The 15,480-nt window shown below is 39.5% G+C and overlaps 2 protein-coding genes across 45 annotated transcripts in view; one reads left to right on the top strand and one right to left on the bottom strand.

Moving 5' to 3' along the window:
* Positions 1–15,480, bottom strand: part of LOC126946324 (cytochrome c oxidase subunit 7B, mitochondrial) — a 1,159,743-nt gene that overhangs the window by 136,734 nt on the left and 1,007,529 nt on the right. The window contains exon 1 of one of the 37 annotated variants that reach the window (XM_050776487.1): positions 14,294–14,297. The exons of the other annotated variants lie outside the window; for them this stretch is intronic. The gene's annotated coding sequence lies outside the window, so the exon portion shown is untranslated. Of the gene's footprint in view, positions 1–14,293; positions 14,298–15,480 lie in introns of those variants that run through there. 37 annotated transcript variants of the gene reach the window in all.
* ATRX (ATRX chromatin remodeler) overlaps positions 1–15,480 on the top strand; it is a 283,723-nt gene that overhangs the window by 19,877 nt on the left and 248,366 nt on the right. The window lies entirely within an intron of this gene.

Here is a 15,480-nt window from a genome sequence, read left to right as displayed (position 1 = left end):
TCCTTACCCTGGGACCAGATGTCTGTGAGGACTGTTGAGTTTTCTGCTATAAACAGGATGATAAATTAACAGTGGTGTGATAGGTAAAGTAGATTTGTTATGACATATCTTCCATTAAGTGATAATAACTTGATTTTCACTTAGTTGATGAAATAAAATAACTTTGAAACCTCGGGTAACATGAAATTAAATCACAATATTTTCAAGTTATGGAACATAGTGTTATTAATAGAATGGAGTGTTGAAAAAGCACTGGATCATGCTTTCTGTAACTTTTAGTTCTGGGTCTCATGATAACTGTGACCCTGAGCCTCAGTTTTTTCCTTTTAATCTGTAGTGATACTTTTTAGTTCAGTCTCTCATTTTAAACTGCTTTTAGCTCTAAAATTTTATCTCAATGACCTGATGAGTTATATAACAATCGTATCAGGTAACCTGGATAAGAAGAGGAAGGCAATAACATTTCAGAAATACAGTTTGGGGTTGGGAATCTTTAAGTGATCCCGACTTCTCCTTTGGTCCGAAGATAGTGTGAATAAAACGCTGAGGGATGTGGGCATCAATATATTGCAGAGGAAAAGGTTATTATTTCCAGGAGTGGATCTGCAGCTACTCTTAAATCTATTATGTTGGGACTGGGCACTGGGGCTCATGCCTGTAATCCCAGCACTTTGGGAGGCTGAGGTGGGCGGATTACCTGAGGTCAGGAGTTCAAGACTAGCCTGGCCAATGTGGTGAAACCCTGTCTCTACAAAAATACAAAAATTTGCCGAGCATGATGGCGGGTGCCTGTAATTCCAGCTACTTGGGAGGCTGAGGTGGGAGAATTGCTTGAACCCGGGAGGTGGAGGTTGCAGTGAGCCGAGATTGTGCCATTGTACTGTAGTCTGGGTGACAGAGCGGGACTCCATCTTAAAAAAAAAAAAATCTATTATGTTGGATAGATGGTCTTTTCCAGAAGCAAATTTTATAGATGGAAAGCATTTTAATTCATCTAGTAAAATTCTCTCATTTTACAAATGAGAAAATTGAGCTCTCCTGCGGTTGCAGTTTTCTTAATAGCATAGATCTAATTAGTAATTAGGACTAGAACCAAGGTTATCTGATGCCCAGTTAAAGGTTCTTGGTGCAGTACTGTGTTTTTAAGTAGTCCGTTAGGTTGTTTTCTGTGTATTTTATAACACTTCTGTAAGAAAGTAGAATATTTTTCTCTAAGGTATGTTAAAACTCTTGTTCGAGAAAATACAATAAAGGACACCTGTTGTATCTTAAAGTGATTTTTATGTTTTTCTATCAATGCCATAATCTGAAGAAAGTAAATTAGCTACAGTTCTATTGTTGTGACAATAGATTATTTAGAATCTTCTTGATTACTTGTATTGTCGTTCCAGTGCTTCAGAGCTGTTTCCTTGCTATTTAAAATCATTATGGTATAGCCCAGAGGCTAAGGGATTTTTTTTTTAAATAAAATAAAAGATTTAGTAAAAAACAAAACAAACAAAAAAACCCCAAAATATGGCACATAAACATCATGGAATACTCTGTGGCCATTAAAAAAAAAAAAATCATGTTCTCTGCAATAACATCAATAAAGCCCATTAAAAAAAATCAGCTCTGAGCTTAGTTATTTCTTGCCTTTTGCTAGCTTTTGAATGTGTTTGCTCTTGCTTCTCTAACTCTTTTAATTGTGATGTTAGGGTGTCAATTTTAGATCTTTCCTGCTTTCTCTTGTGGGCATTTAGTGCTATAAATTTCCCTCTACATACTGCTTTAAATGTGTCCCCGAGATTCTGGTATGTTGTGTCTTTGTTCTCATTGGTTTCAAAGAACATCTTTATTTCTGCCTTCATTTCATTATGTACCCAGTAGTCGTTCAGAAGCAGGTTGTTCAGTTTCCATGTAGTTGAGCAGTTTTTAGTGAGTTTCTTAATCCTGATTTCTAGTTTGATTGCACTGTGGTCTGAGAGACAGTTTGTTATACTTTCCGTTCTTTTACATTTGCTGAGGACTACTTTACTTCCAACTATGTGGTCAGTTTTGGAATAAGTGCGATGTGGTGCTGAGAAGAATGTATATTTGGTTGATTTGAGGTGGAGAGTTCTGTAGATGTCTATTAGGTCTACTTGGTGCAGAGCTGAGTTCAATTCCTGGATATCCTTGTTAACTTTCTGTCTCATTGATCTGTCTAATGTTGACAGTGGAGTGTTAAAATCTCCCATTATTATTGTATGGGAGTCCAAGTCTCTGTAGGTCTCTAAGGACTTGCTTTATGAATCTGGGTGCTCCTGTATTGCATGCAGATCTATTTAGGATAGTTAGCTCTGCTTGTTGAATTGATCCCTTAACCATTATATAATGGCCTTCTTTGTCTTTTCTGATCTTTGTTGGTTTAAAGTCTGTTTTTTCAGAGACCAGGATTGCAACTCCTGCTTTTTTTTTGTTTTCCATTTGCTTGGGAGATCTTTCTCCATCCCTGTATTTTGAGCCTATGTGTGTCTCTACACGTGAGATGCGTCTCCTGAATACAGCACACTGGTGGGTCTTGACTCTTTATCCAGTTTGCCAGTCTGTGTCTTTTAATTGGGGCATTTAGCCCATTTACATTTAAGGTTAATATTGTTATGTGTGAATTTGGTCCTGTCATTATGATGTTAGCTGGTTATTTTGCCTGTTAGTTGATGCAGTTTCTTCCTAGCATTGATGGTCTTTACAATTTGGCATGTTTTTGCAGTGCCTGGTACCGGTTGTTCCTTTCCATGTTTAGTGCTTTCTTCAGGAGTCCTTGTAAGGTAGGCCTGGTGGTGACAAAATCGATCAGGATTTGTTTGTCTGTAAAGGATTTTATTTCTCCTTTGCCAATGAAGCTTAGTTTGGCTGGATATGAAATTCTGGGTTGAAAATTCCTTTCTTTAAGAATGTTGAATATTGGTCCCCACTCTCTTTTGGCTTGTAAAGTTTCCGCGGAGAGATCTGCTGTTAGTCTGGTGGGCCTCCCTTTGTGGGTAACCCGATCTTTCTCTCTGGCTGCCCTTAACATTTTTTCCTTCATTTCAACTTTGGTGAATCTGACAATTATGTGTCTTGGAGTTGCTCTTCTTGAGGAGTATCTTTGTGGTGTTCTCTGTATTTCCTGAATTTGAATGTTGACCTGCGTTGCTAGGTTGGGGAAGTTCTCCTGGATAATATCCTGAAGAGTGTTTTCCAACTTGGTTCCTTTCTCCCCGTCACTTTCAGGTACACCAATCAGATGTATATTTGGTCTTTTCACATAGTCCCATATTTCTTGAAGGCTTTGTTCATTTCTTTTTAGTTCTTTTTCTCTAAACTTCTCTTCTTGCTTCATTTCATTCATTTGATCTTCAATCACTGATACCCTTTCTTCCACTTGATCAGATTTGCTGCTGAAGCTTGTATATGCATCACGTAGTTCTTATGTCATAGTTTTTAGCTCCATCAAGTCACTGAAGCTTTTCTCTACCCGGTCTATTACAGTTAGCCATTTGTCGAATATTTCTTCAATGTTTTTAGCTTCTTTGAGATGGGTTCGAACATCCTCCTTTAACTTGGAGGAGTTTGTTATTACTGATTGTCTGAAGACCATTTCTAGGCTTTCAGGGGGTCCTGGCGTTTTAGCCGTGGATCTCCCAGTACCTGTAGGTCACAGGGCCTCAGAGACTAGGCCTCCAGGAGAATAGGAAACAGACCAGTGAAGACGAGCAGGGGGTTTTCTAAGAGTATGCAATTAGTCATTGACATAACTTTTTTTGTTTGTTTGTTTTTGTTTTTGTTTGTTTTTGAGATGGAGTTTTTGCTCTGTTGCCCAGGCTGGAGTGCAATGGCGTGATCTTGGCTCATTGCAATCTCCACCTCCTGGGTTCAAGCAATTCTCCTGCCTCAGCCTCCAAAGTAGCTGGGATTACAGGTGCCTGCCACCACACCCGACTAATTTTTATAGAGGCAGGGTTTCACCATGTTGGCCAGGCTGGTCTTGAACTCTTGACTTCAGGTGATCCACCTGCCTCAGCCTGTGAGGATTACAGGCATGAGCCACCGTGCCCTGCCAACATAGTTGTTTTTGATTGGAAAAGTTTATTTTCCTAATCTCAAAGTAACTTGTATCTGTTCTTTATTGTGAAATGCAGTTTCTACATGGAATTTGTGTAGTCTGTAGTTTTGACTGTTTGAAGTTCAATAACTAGCTTAGTAGTATACTTGTTAGAGGTCAGAGTAGGTTAACTTTACTAGAAAGAACAGTCCTGCTTACTGTACTAGGAGGAAGTCTGTGGTGGGAGGAAAGTGAGGAGTAAACCAATTCCAGTCTTCTGTAAAATTTGAGTAATTTCTGTCTCTACTCCTTCTACAGGAAAAATATATCTTATTTGATTTTTGCATCATATGTCTTCTATATGCATTGGAGTTTGGATCGGCATTTCTTCATTACTTGTGGGTTTTTGTTGTGAAAAATGTGGAGTAAGTTAGAAGTTGACTGTAGAACAGGTAACATTCTCTTAAATTCTTTGATCAGAGTGAGAAGAGTCCAGAAACTTCGATCGGACTTAGGGAACTCATGATACTTCTCTTAATACCCTAAGTTCATGACCCTTCTCTTAATACCCTAAGTGCACAATACAATAGTAGATCAAGGAATGCAGAGGTATCTGGCAAACTTAGAAGTAACTGTTCATAAAAACAAGGATCAGTATGTTTCTACAAGATAGTGATTTAAAGTTGAGCCAGGATTAGTTATACCTTTAATATAAAAAATTGAAATAGCTTATTTTATCTGTTCTAGGCTATAATATACTGAGCTAGGTATTAAAACATTCTCTATATATTTAACTCTCTTTTTTGGAGACAGGGTCTCACTCTGTCTCCCAGGCTCGAGTACAGTGGCATGATCTTGGCTCACTGCAGCCTAGACCTCCTGGGCGCAAGTGATTCTCCCACCTTAGCCTCCTCAGCTGGGACACCAGGCCTTTGCCACCACGCCTGGCTCATTTTTGTATTTTTTGTTGAGATGGAGTTTCACCATGTTGCCCAGGCTGGTCTTAAACCCCTAAGCTCAAGTGATCCGCTTGCCTCAGTCTCCTAAAGTGCTGGGATTACAGGTGTGCACCACTGCGTCCAGGCTATTTGACTTTTTTATTCTGGAAAATTGCAAGCATATTCAGAAATAAGAAAATAGTATAACGGGGCCTGGTGTGGTGGCTCACGCCTGTAATCCCAGCACTTTGGGAGGCCAAGGTGGGCGGATCACCTGAGGTCAGGAGTTCAAGACCAGCCTGGCCAACATGGTGAAATCTTGTCTCTACTAAAAACACAAAAATTAGCCGGGCATGGTGGCAGACACCTGTAATCCCAGCTACGTGGGATGCTGAGTTAGGAGACTCTCTTGAACCTGGGAGGCGGAGGTTCAGTGAGCCAAGATTGTGCCATTGCAGTCCAGCCTGGGCAACAAGAGTGAGACTGCATCTCAAAAAACAAAAACAAAAAACAACTCTCTCTCTCTTTCTCTCTCTCTCTCTCTCTCTATATATATATTTATATATATATATATAAAAAATGAATCCCCCCTAAGTACCTGTCACCCAGCTTCAATAATTATCATCACGCAGTTAGCTGAATTTGGTTAACATTTCCCCTTTGGTGGATTATTCTAGACTAAATTCCAGACATAATCATATTGTATTGAAGTATTTTTTAAACAAACTATACCATGGGGTATTTACCTAAAATGAACTATTTGCAAAAAGGTAAGTTGATTTTTTTTCTTCTGGTGCCAATACACATCATAATTGCAGTTTAGAAGCTATTATCCTTACATTAAAGTTTATTTTTTAAACACATTATGAAAATTTAAAACTTACAGCAAAGCTTAAAGAATTCTAAACTGAACACCAATATTATTAGCACCTAGAGTCTACCTTTAACATTTTACTCTTCTTGTTTTATCACATATTGATCCATCTGTCCAACTCTCCATTGATGTAACATTTCATTTTATTTTCTTATTCATTTCAAAGTAAATTACAAATATTAGTGTAGTTGAGGTTCAGTTTTTAAAGTCATATTTTTAACTAATTGTTTTTCTTGTTTTCAAAGACTGTTATATCTGAAGTTCCCCATTATGACAACTCATAGTCTCTGTGGTTTCAGTGCTTCCCATTTTGAACTTTTCTTTCATGTTCTGTGAACCTTTATTAGAATATTTAGAGCTATGTACAAGTAATATATACAGTATTTAGCTAAAACTAAGTAGAATGAATAATGAGGGTTTGCTTGTGTGTTTATTCCAGTCTCTAAAAAAAATCCCGTCTAGTGAGTCATTGTGTATATTAAGATGGTACACTAAACTAATATGCTTGCCATTTGTGACAGTATAGATGAACCTGGAGGACATTATGGTAGGTGAAGTTAGCCAGACACGGAAAAAATAATACTTCATGACTTCAACCTACATGTGGAATCTAAAAATGCCAAGTCTGCAAAAGAAGAGAGTAGAAAGGTAGTTAAACAGGGGTGGGAAGGTGGGAGAAATGGGGAGGTATTGGTTAAAGGTTACAAAGTTGGAATCATATAGGATGACTAGGTCTAGAGATCTAATGTACAGCACAAAGACTATAGTTACTAATACTGTATCATATACTGGAAATTTGTTAAAAGAGTAGATTTCAGGTGTTTTCAGCACACACAGAAAAAGGTAACTAGATATGGAGATGGGACATGTTAATTTGCTTGACCATAGTAAACATTTCACTGTGTATATGTATATCAAAACATTCATGTTGTACACTTGATTGATTGATTGAGACAGGGTCTTGTGCTGTTGCCCCGGCTGGAGCGCAGTGGCATGATCACAGTTCACTTGTCTGCTTGACCTCCCAGGCTCAAGTGATCATCCCACCTCAGCCCTCCAAGTAGCTGGGACTACAGGTGTATGCTACCATGCCTGGCTAATTTTTGTAGTTTTTTGTAGAGATGGGTTTTGCCTTGTTGCCCAGGGTGGTCTTGAACTCCTGAGCTCAAGCGATCTGCCCGCCTCTGCCTCCCAAAGTGCTAGGATTACAGATATAAGCCACTGTGCCTGGCCATACCCTTTAAATATATACATAAAAAGTAGAATGCCTTCAAAAATTTTCCATTTAACAATTATTCTCAGGGCCAAAACTCAATGTTTTAATATTTTGCTCTTTTACTTTGATCGTGGTGTTCTATGTAGTGCTAAAATATACTTTCATCTCCATATGACTGCTGTAACAAAAAGCTGTTAACCACATTATGAACTCCCTGAATACGCACAATAATCATAGAGTAAATGCTTGTTGAATAAACAAGACAAAATTCATCAGTTTTTATCCTTAATTTTTTGAACTTTTCCTTGAACTTCTATCATCAAACTTAATACATGAACAACAGAAAGATGCTATGTACCTATGTAGTACAAAGTAAAATATGAAATTTACACACTAAATATTTCTGTAGCATATTTTCAGAAGTAATTGAATGTAAACAGAAGCAAGCATATTCTATTTTTATTATTATTTAATTGGGAAATATTTTAAAATCTTATGTCATATTTGCTTGAGATTTATTTTAAAGAACTAAAACATTACAGATAGAGTTGAAGCCTCATGGGTTATTTTAATATGTTTCCTACATAAATATGTTTCCATATACATAAACCTTATTTAGAATTTTTTCAGTTTTATAAGTTTATGTAAGTGGTATCATTCAGTACATATTATTTTGCAACTTTTTTTTTTTTTTTTTTTTTTTTTACTCAATGTTGTTTTTAGGATTTTGATGTAACTCTAGATCTGCACTGTCCAATACAATAGCCACTAACTATCTGTGGCTATTGAGCACTTGAAATGTAGCTAGTCCACATTGAGATGTGCTGGAAATATATTTGTACATGGAATTTCAAATATTTTGTATTAAAAAAAGAATGTAAAATATCTCAGTAAAAGTTTAGTATCCCTAAGAATCTGAAATAGAAAATGCTCCAAAACCCCAAATTTTTTGATCACTGACATGACTCTCAAAGGAAATGCTCAAAGGTTTAATGCAGATATTCTAAAATCTTAAAAAATCTGATATATTGACCACTTATTGAACTGATAATAGTTTGGATAGATTGGATCAAATAAAATATAAAAATTGTACCAGTGTTTTCCTTTTTAAAAATGTGGCTACTAGAAAATTTAAATATATATTTGTGCCTTACATTATATGTCTGTTGGGCAGCACTGATCTGTATTACCCACTTTTCATTCCTGTTTATTTATTATTTATTATTATTTTATTTTTATTTTTATTTTTTGAGACAGAGTCTCGCTCTGTCGCCCAGGCTGGAGTGCAGTGGTGCAATCTCTGCTCACTGCAGCTGCCACCTCCCAGGTTCAAGCAATTCTCGTGCCTCAGCCTCCCAAGCAGCTGCCATTACAGGTGTGTACCACCACACTCGGCTAATTTTTGTATGTTTAGTAGAGACGGGGTTTCTCTATGTTGGCCAGGCTGGTCTCAAACTCCTGACCGCAAGTGATCCACCCGCCTCGGCCTCCCAAAGTGCTGGGATTACAGGTGTGAACCACTGCTCCCAGCCTTCACTCCTGTTTAGTATTAAGTTATATAGATAATAGTTTGCTACTGGTGGATTTTTTTGTTTTTTCTAATTTGGTGCTACTAAAAACTGTTCTCATGAACATTCTTAAACAGGTCTTCTTTGCACATATGCTAGAGTTTCTTTCTCCCTAATGGTTCTTCTGATTTATACTTCCACTGGCAGCTTGAGAATGTTCTTGTTCTGCAGTTCTTCATCCTGGTCAATGTTTTTGTGTAGACAACTCTAATTTAATATTTAAGTCAAAAGCATAAGGAAGCATTGGCAATTCTTTAAGTGAATATAAAATAAGTGTCAGCTTATTTTTCTCAGTGAATCTTTTGTAATAGTCAACTCACATTGCCCAGTTTTTATTGTAGTACTTATGATGTGAATAAATAAATTTAAAATTTAACAGCCATGTTATATATCCTGTTAGTAGGCAGCTGCAATTATGCAACCAAAGAATATCCCGTCTTTAAGTTCTGTTAGCTTGAAAAAGAAATGGCGACTTTACGTCATAGAATACTGTGCTGCCACTAAAAATGATGTTTTAGAAGAATATTTAATGATGCAGAAAAATATTCACAGCATCTTAATGGAGAGAAAAAGTTATAAAGCAGTAACCATTTCATTTTGTTAAAATCAGGTCTATGTTAACTTTTTTTTTTTTTTTTGAGATTGAGTCTTGCTCTATCACCCAGGCTGAAGTGCAGTGACGTGAGCTCGGCTCACTGCAACCTCCACCTCCCGAGTTCAAGCGATTCTCCTGCCTCAGCCTCCCTAGTAGCTGGGATTACAGGAGCGTGCCATCACGCCTGGCTAATTTTTTTGTATTGTTAGTAGAGACGGGGTTTCACCATGTTGGCCAGGCTGGTCTTGAACTCTTGACCTCAAGTGATCCACCCGCCTGGGCCTCCCAAAGTGCTGGGATTACAGGCGTGAGCCACCGCGCCCAGCGAGCATTTCCTTACATGCTTATCTCTGGATGGTCAGATTGTAGGTGACTTCTATATTGTACTTCACACTTTTTTTTTTTCTTGAGACGGAGTATCGCTCTTGTTGCCCAGGCTGGAGTCCAATGGCGTGATCTTGGCCCACTACAACCTCCGCGTCCCGGGTTCAAGCGATTCTCCTGCCTCAGCCTCCAGAGTAGCTGGGATTACAGGCACCTGCCACCATTCCTGGCTAATTTTTGGTATTTTTAGTAGAGACGGAGGTTCACCATGTTGGCCAGGCTGGTCTTGAATTCCTGACCTCAAGTGATCCACCCTCCTCAGCCTCCCAAAGTGCTGGAATTACAGGCATGAGCCACTGCGCCCAGCCTGTACTTCACACATTAAATATTTCATTTTCTGTATTGGATTTACTATTACCAGGGAAGAAGAATGCAAGGAGAAGGGAAGAGTTCTTAACCTAAAACTTCCATAGTTGGAATATTATAGGAAAGAGAAGAGATTGAATGAGGTGTAATTGTTCCCATTTTTAAAGATAAGTTAATTGGGAGGCCGAGGCGGGTAGATCACGAGGTCAGGAGTTCAAGACCAGCCTGGCCAATATGGAGAAACCCCATCTCTACTAAAAATACAAAAATTAGCTGGGTGCGGTGGCAGGGGCCTGTTTGGGAGACTGAGGCAGGAGAATCGCTTGAACCCAGGGGGTGGAGGTTGCAGCGAACTGAGATCGTGTCACTGCACTCCAGCCTGGGTGATACAGTGAGACTGTGTCCTACCACCAAAAAAAAAGAAAAAAACCCAACTTTCCTTCTATTGAATTTCAGGCTTTTCTTAAGTTACAAATGGAACCAACCAAACTGTTACTGTTTACCCATTGTTTTTCCAGCATTAGAGGAGTTTTTCAAAGAATTTTTTTGATTTAGAGATTATTTTATTATCTATTTAGAAATTATTCATCATTTAGAGATTGCCATTTAACTTCAGTAACAGTTACATTTGCATCTGATATTTTTTAGTTTTGGAGAAAGGAAATAGTGGAGAAATGAATTCATCTCCAATCCTTTGGAATAAAAATCTCAACTTGATTTAATTTGGAATTGCATGATGTGGTGTCAGATTTGGGTTCAAATCCAGTTCTCTTGCTGTGTAACCTTGGGAAATTTACCCAGCATCTGAGTTGTTTCTTCATATGTGCAGTAGAGACAATAATACCAAAGCAAAGATTTCATGAGATGTCTAGCGTAGACATCTATTTTTCCGAGTGGATGCATTTAATAGATGCTGAATTTATTAGGGTATGGATTTCATGAAAAGAGCATAAATTTCATGATATGTATATATCAAAAGATATAGGTTGGGTGCGGTGGCTTACGCCTGTAGTCCCAGCACTTTGGGAAGTTGAGGCCGGTGGATCACTTGATGCCAGGAGTTCGAGACCAGTCTGGCCCAACATGGTGAAACCCCATCTCTACTAAAAATACAAAAATTAGCCGGGCGTGGTGGTGTGTGCATGTAATCCTAGCTACTTGGGAGGCTGAGGCAGGAGAATTGCTTGAACCCAGGAGGCAGCGGTTGCAGTGAGCCAGTTTTGTGCCACTGCACTCCAGCCTGAGCGACAGAGTGAGACTCCGCCATAAAAGAAAAAAAAAAACCCACAAAAACAAAGAAGAAGATGGTTGAATAGGAATAGCTCTGGTCTGCAGCTCCCAATGAGACCAAAATGTAGAAGGCGGATTTCTTCATTTCCAACTGAGGCACCCAGTTCATCTCATTGGGACTGGTTAGGCAGTGGGTGCAGCCCATGGAGGGGAGCAGAAGCAGGGTGGGGCGTCACTTGTCCCGGAAGTGCAAGGAGCCAGGGATCTCCCTCCCCCAAGCCGATGGAACCCGTGAGTCTATGCTATCTGGCACAGATACTACATTTTTCCCATGGATACTACACTTTTCTCACGGGTTTTGCAATCCGCAGACCAGGAGATTCTCTAGTGTGCCGACTCCACCAGCCCTGGGTTTCAAGCACAAAACTGGGCATCTGTTTGGGCAGACACCAAGCTAGCTGCAGGAGTATTTTTTTTTTTTTCCTCTTCATACCCCAGTGGTACCTGAAACCCCAGTGAGACAGACCCGTTCACTCTCCTGGAAAGGGGCCTGAAGCCAGGGAGCTAAGTGGTCTTGCTCAGTGGGTCCCACTCCCATGGAGCCCAGCAAGCTAAGAACCACTGACTTGAAATTCTCACTGCCAACACGGCAGTCTGAAGCCGACCTGCGAAGATTGAGCTTGGTGGGGAGAAGGGCGTCTGCCATTACTGAGACTTGAGTAGGTAGTTTTCCCCTGACAGCGCTAAGGAGGCTGGAAAGTTCAGACTGGGCAGAACTCACCACAGCATGGCAAAGTGGCTGTGGCCAGACTGCATCTCTAGATTCTTGCTCTCTGGGCAGGGCATCTCTGAAAGAAAGGCAGCAGCCCCAGTCAGGGGCTTATAGATAAAACTCCCATCTTCCTGGGACAGAGAACCTGGGGGAGGGGCAGCTGTGGGTACAGCTTCAGTGGACTTAAACGTTCCTGCCTGCCAGATCTGAAGAGAGCAGTGGATCCTGACAAAGAGGATTCTCCTAGCACAGTGCTCGAGTTCTGCTAGGGGACAGACTGCCTTCTCAAGCGGGTCCCTGACCCCAGTACCTCCTGACTGGGAGAGACCTCCCAGCAGGGGTTGACAGACATGTCATACAGGAGAACTCTGGTGGGCATCAGGCTGGTGCCCTTCTGGGACAAAGATCTCAGAGGAAGGAGCAGGCAGCAATCTTTGCTGTTCTGCAGCCTCTGCTGGTGATACCCAGGCAAACAGGGTCAGGAGTGGACCGTTAGCAAATTGCAGCAGACTTGCATAAGAGGGGCCTGTTAGATGAAAAACTAACAAATAGAAAGCAATAATATCAACATCAACAAAAAGGACCCCCACACAAAAATCCCATGAAGAGGTCATCAGCCTCAAAGATCAAAGGTAGATAAATCTACGAAAGATGAGGAAAAACCAGTGCAAAAATGCTGGAAATTCCAAAAACCAGAATGCCTCTTCTCCTCCAAATGATTGCAGCTCCTCTCTAGCAAGACCACAAAACTGGACGGAGAATGAGTTTGATGAATTGAAAGAACTAGGCTTCACAAGGTGGGTAATAATAAACTCCTCTGAGCTAAAGGAGCGTGTTCTAATCCAATGCAAGGAAGCTAAGAACCTTTATTAAAGGTTACAATAACTGCTAACTAGAATAACCAGTTGAGAGAACATAAGTGACCTGATGGAGCTGAAAAACACAGCACAAGAACTTTGTGAAGCACTCACATGTATCAATAGCCAAATCGGTGAAGCAGAAGAAAGGATATCAGATATTGAAGATGAACTTACTGAAATAAGGCCTGAAGACAAGATTAGAGAAAAAAGGTTGAAAAGGAACGAACAAAGCCTTCAAAAGAAATACGGGACTATGTGAAAAGACCAAACCTACGATTGATTGGGGTCCCTGAAAGTGATGGGGAGAATGGAACCAAGTTGGAAAACACACTTCAGGATATTATCCAGGAGAACTTTCACAGCCTAGCAAGACAGACCAACATTCAAATCAGGAAATATAGAGAACACCACAAAGATACTCCTTGAGAAGATCAACCCCAAGACACATAATTGTCAGATTCACCAAAGTTGAAATGAAGGAAAAAATGTTAAGGGCAGCCAGAGAGAAAGGTTGGGTTACCCACAAAGGGAACCCCATCAGACTAGCAGCGGATATCTGGGCAGAAACCCTACAAGCCAGAAGAGAGTGGGGGCCAATATTCAACATTCTTAAAAAAAAAAATTTTCAACCCAGAATTTCATATCCCGCCAAACTAAGCTTCATAAGCGAAGGAGAAATAAAATCCTTTACAGACAAGCAAATACTGAGAGATTTTGTCACCACCAGACCTGCCTTATAAGAGCTCCTGAAGGAAGCACTAAATATGGAAAGGAAAAACCAGTACCAGCTGCTGCAAAAACATTCCAAATTGTAAAGACCATTGACACTATAAAGAAATTGCATCAACTAATGGGCAAAATAACCAGCTAGCATCATAATGACAGGATCAAATTCACACATAATAATATGAACCTTAAATGTAAATGGGCTAAATGCCCCAATTAAAAGACACAGACTGGCAAATTGGATAAAGAGTCAAGACCCGTTGGTGTGCTGTATTCAGGAGACCCATCTCATGTGCAAAGACACACATAGGCTCAAAATAAAGGGATGGAGGAAAATTAACCAAGCAAATGGAAAGCAAACAACAACAACAACAACAACAAAAACAGGTGTTGCAATCCTAGTCTCTGATAAAACAGACTTTAAACCAACAAAGATCAAAAAAAGACAAAGAAGGACATTACATAATGGTTAAGGGATCAATGCAACAAGAAGAGCTATTTTAAATATATATGCTGCCAATACAGGAGCACCCAGATTCATAAAGCAAATCTTAGAGACCTACAAAGAGACTTAGATTCCCACACAATAATAGTGGGAGACTTTAACACCACACTGTCGATATTAGACAGATCAATGAGATAGAAAATTAACAGAAATATTCAGGACATGAACTCAGCTCTGGACCAAGCGGACCTAATAGTAATCTACAGACCTCTCCACCACAAATCAACAGAATATACATTCTTCTCAGCACCACATTGCACTTACTCACTCAAAACCCCACAACTACTTGGAAACCGAACAACCTGCTCCTGAATGACTACTAGGTAAATAATGAAATTAAGGCAGAAATAAAGAAGTTCTTTGAAACCAATGAGAACAAAGAGACAACATACCAGAAATCTCTGGGACACAGATAAAGCAGTGTTTACAGGGAAATTTATAGCACTGAATGCCCACATCAGAAAGCAGGAAAGATCTAAAATGAACACCCTGACATCACAATGAAAAGAACTAGAGAAAAAGAGCAAACAAATTCAAAAGCCAGCAGAAGACAAGAAATAACTAAGATCAGAGAATAACTGAAGGAGATAGAGACATGAAAACCTCTCCAAAAGTCAATGAATCAAGGAGCTGGTTTTTTGAAAAGATTAACAAAATAGACCATGAGCCAGACTAATAAAGAAGAAAAGAGAGAATTAAATAGATACAGTAAAGAATGATAAAGGGGATATCACCAGTGGTCCCACAGAAATACAGACTGCCATCAGATAATATTATAAACACCTCTATACAAATTAAAAATCTAGAAGAAATTGATAAATTCCTGGAAACATACACCCTCCCAAGAATAAACCAGGAAGAAGTCGAATCCCTGAATAGACCAATAACAACTTCTGAAATTGAGGCAGTAATTAATAGCCTACCAACCAAAAAAAGCCGAGGAGCAGATGGATTCACAGCTGAATTCTACCAGAGGTACAAAGAGGAGCTGATACCATTCCCTCTGAAACCATTCCAAACAATAGAAAAAGAAGGATTCCTTCCTAAGTCATTTTATGAGGCAAGCATCATCCTGATACCAAAACCTGGCAGAGACACAACCAAAAAAGGAAATTTCAGGCCAATATCCCTGATGACCATCGATGTGAAAATCCCCAATAAAATACTGGCAAACAGAATCCAGCAGCACATCAAAAAGCTTATCCACCATGATCAAGTCGGCTTCATCCCTGCGATGCAAGGCTGGTTCAGCATACACAAATCACTAAAAGTAATCCATCACGTAAACGGAACCAGTGACAAGAACCACGTGATTGTCTCAATAGATACAGGAAAGGCCTTTGATAAAATTCAACACCCCTTCATGCTAGAAACTCTCAATAAATTAGGTATTGATGGAACATATTTCAAAATAATAAGAGCTGTTTATGACAAACCCATAGCTAGTATCATACTGAATGG

This window comes from Macaca thibetana, chromosome X (assembly GCF_024542745.1).
Source record: "Macaca thibetana thibetana isolate TM-01 chromosome X, ASM2454274v1, whole genome shotgun sequence".
NCBI classification, from domain to species: Eukaryota; Metazoa; Chordata; class Mammalia; order Primates; family Cercopithecidae; genus Macaca; species Macaca thibetana.
The sequence above is the reverse complement of the archived record's forward strand: the minus strand, read 5'-3'. Positions and strand labels throughout refer to the sequence as shown.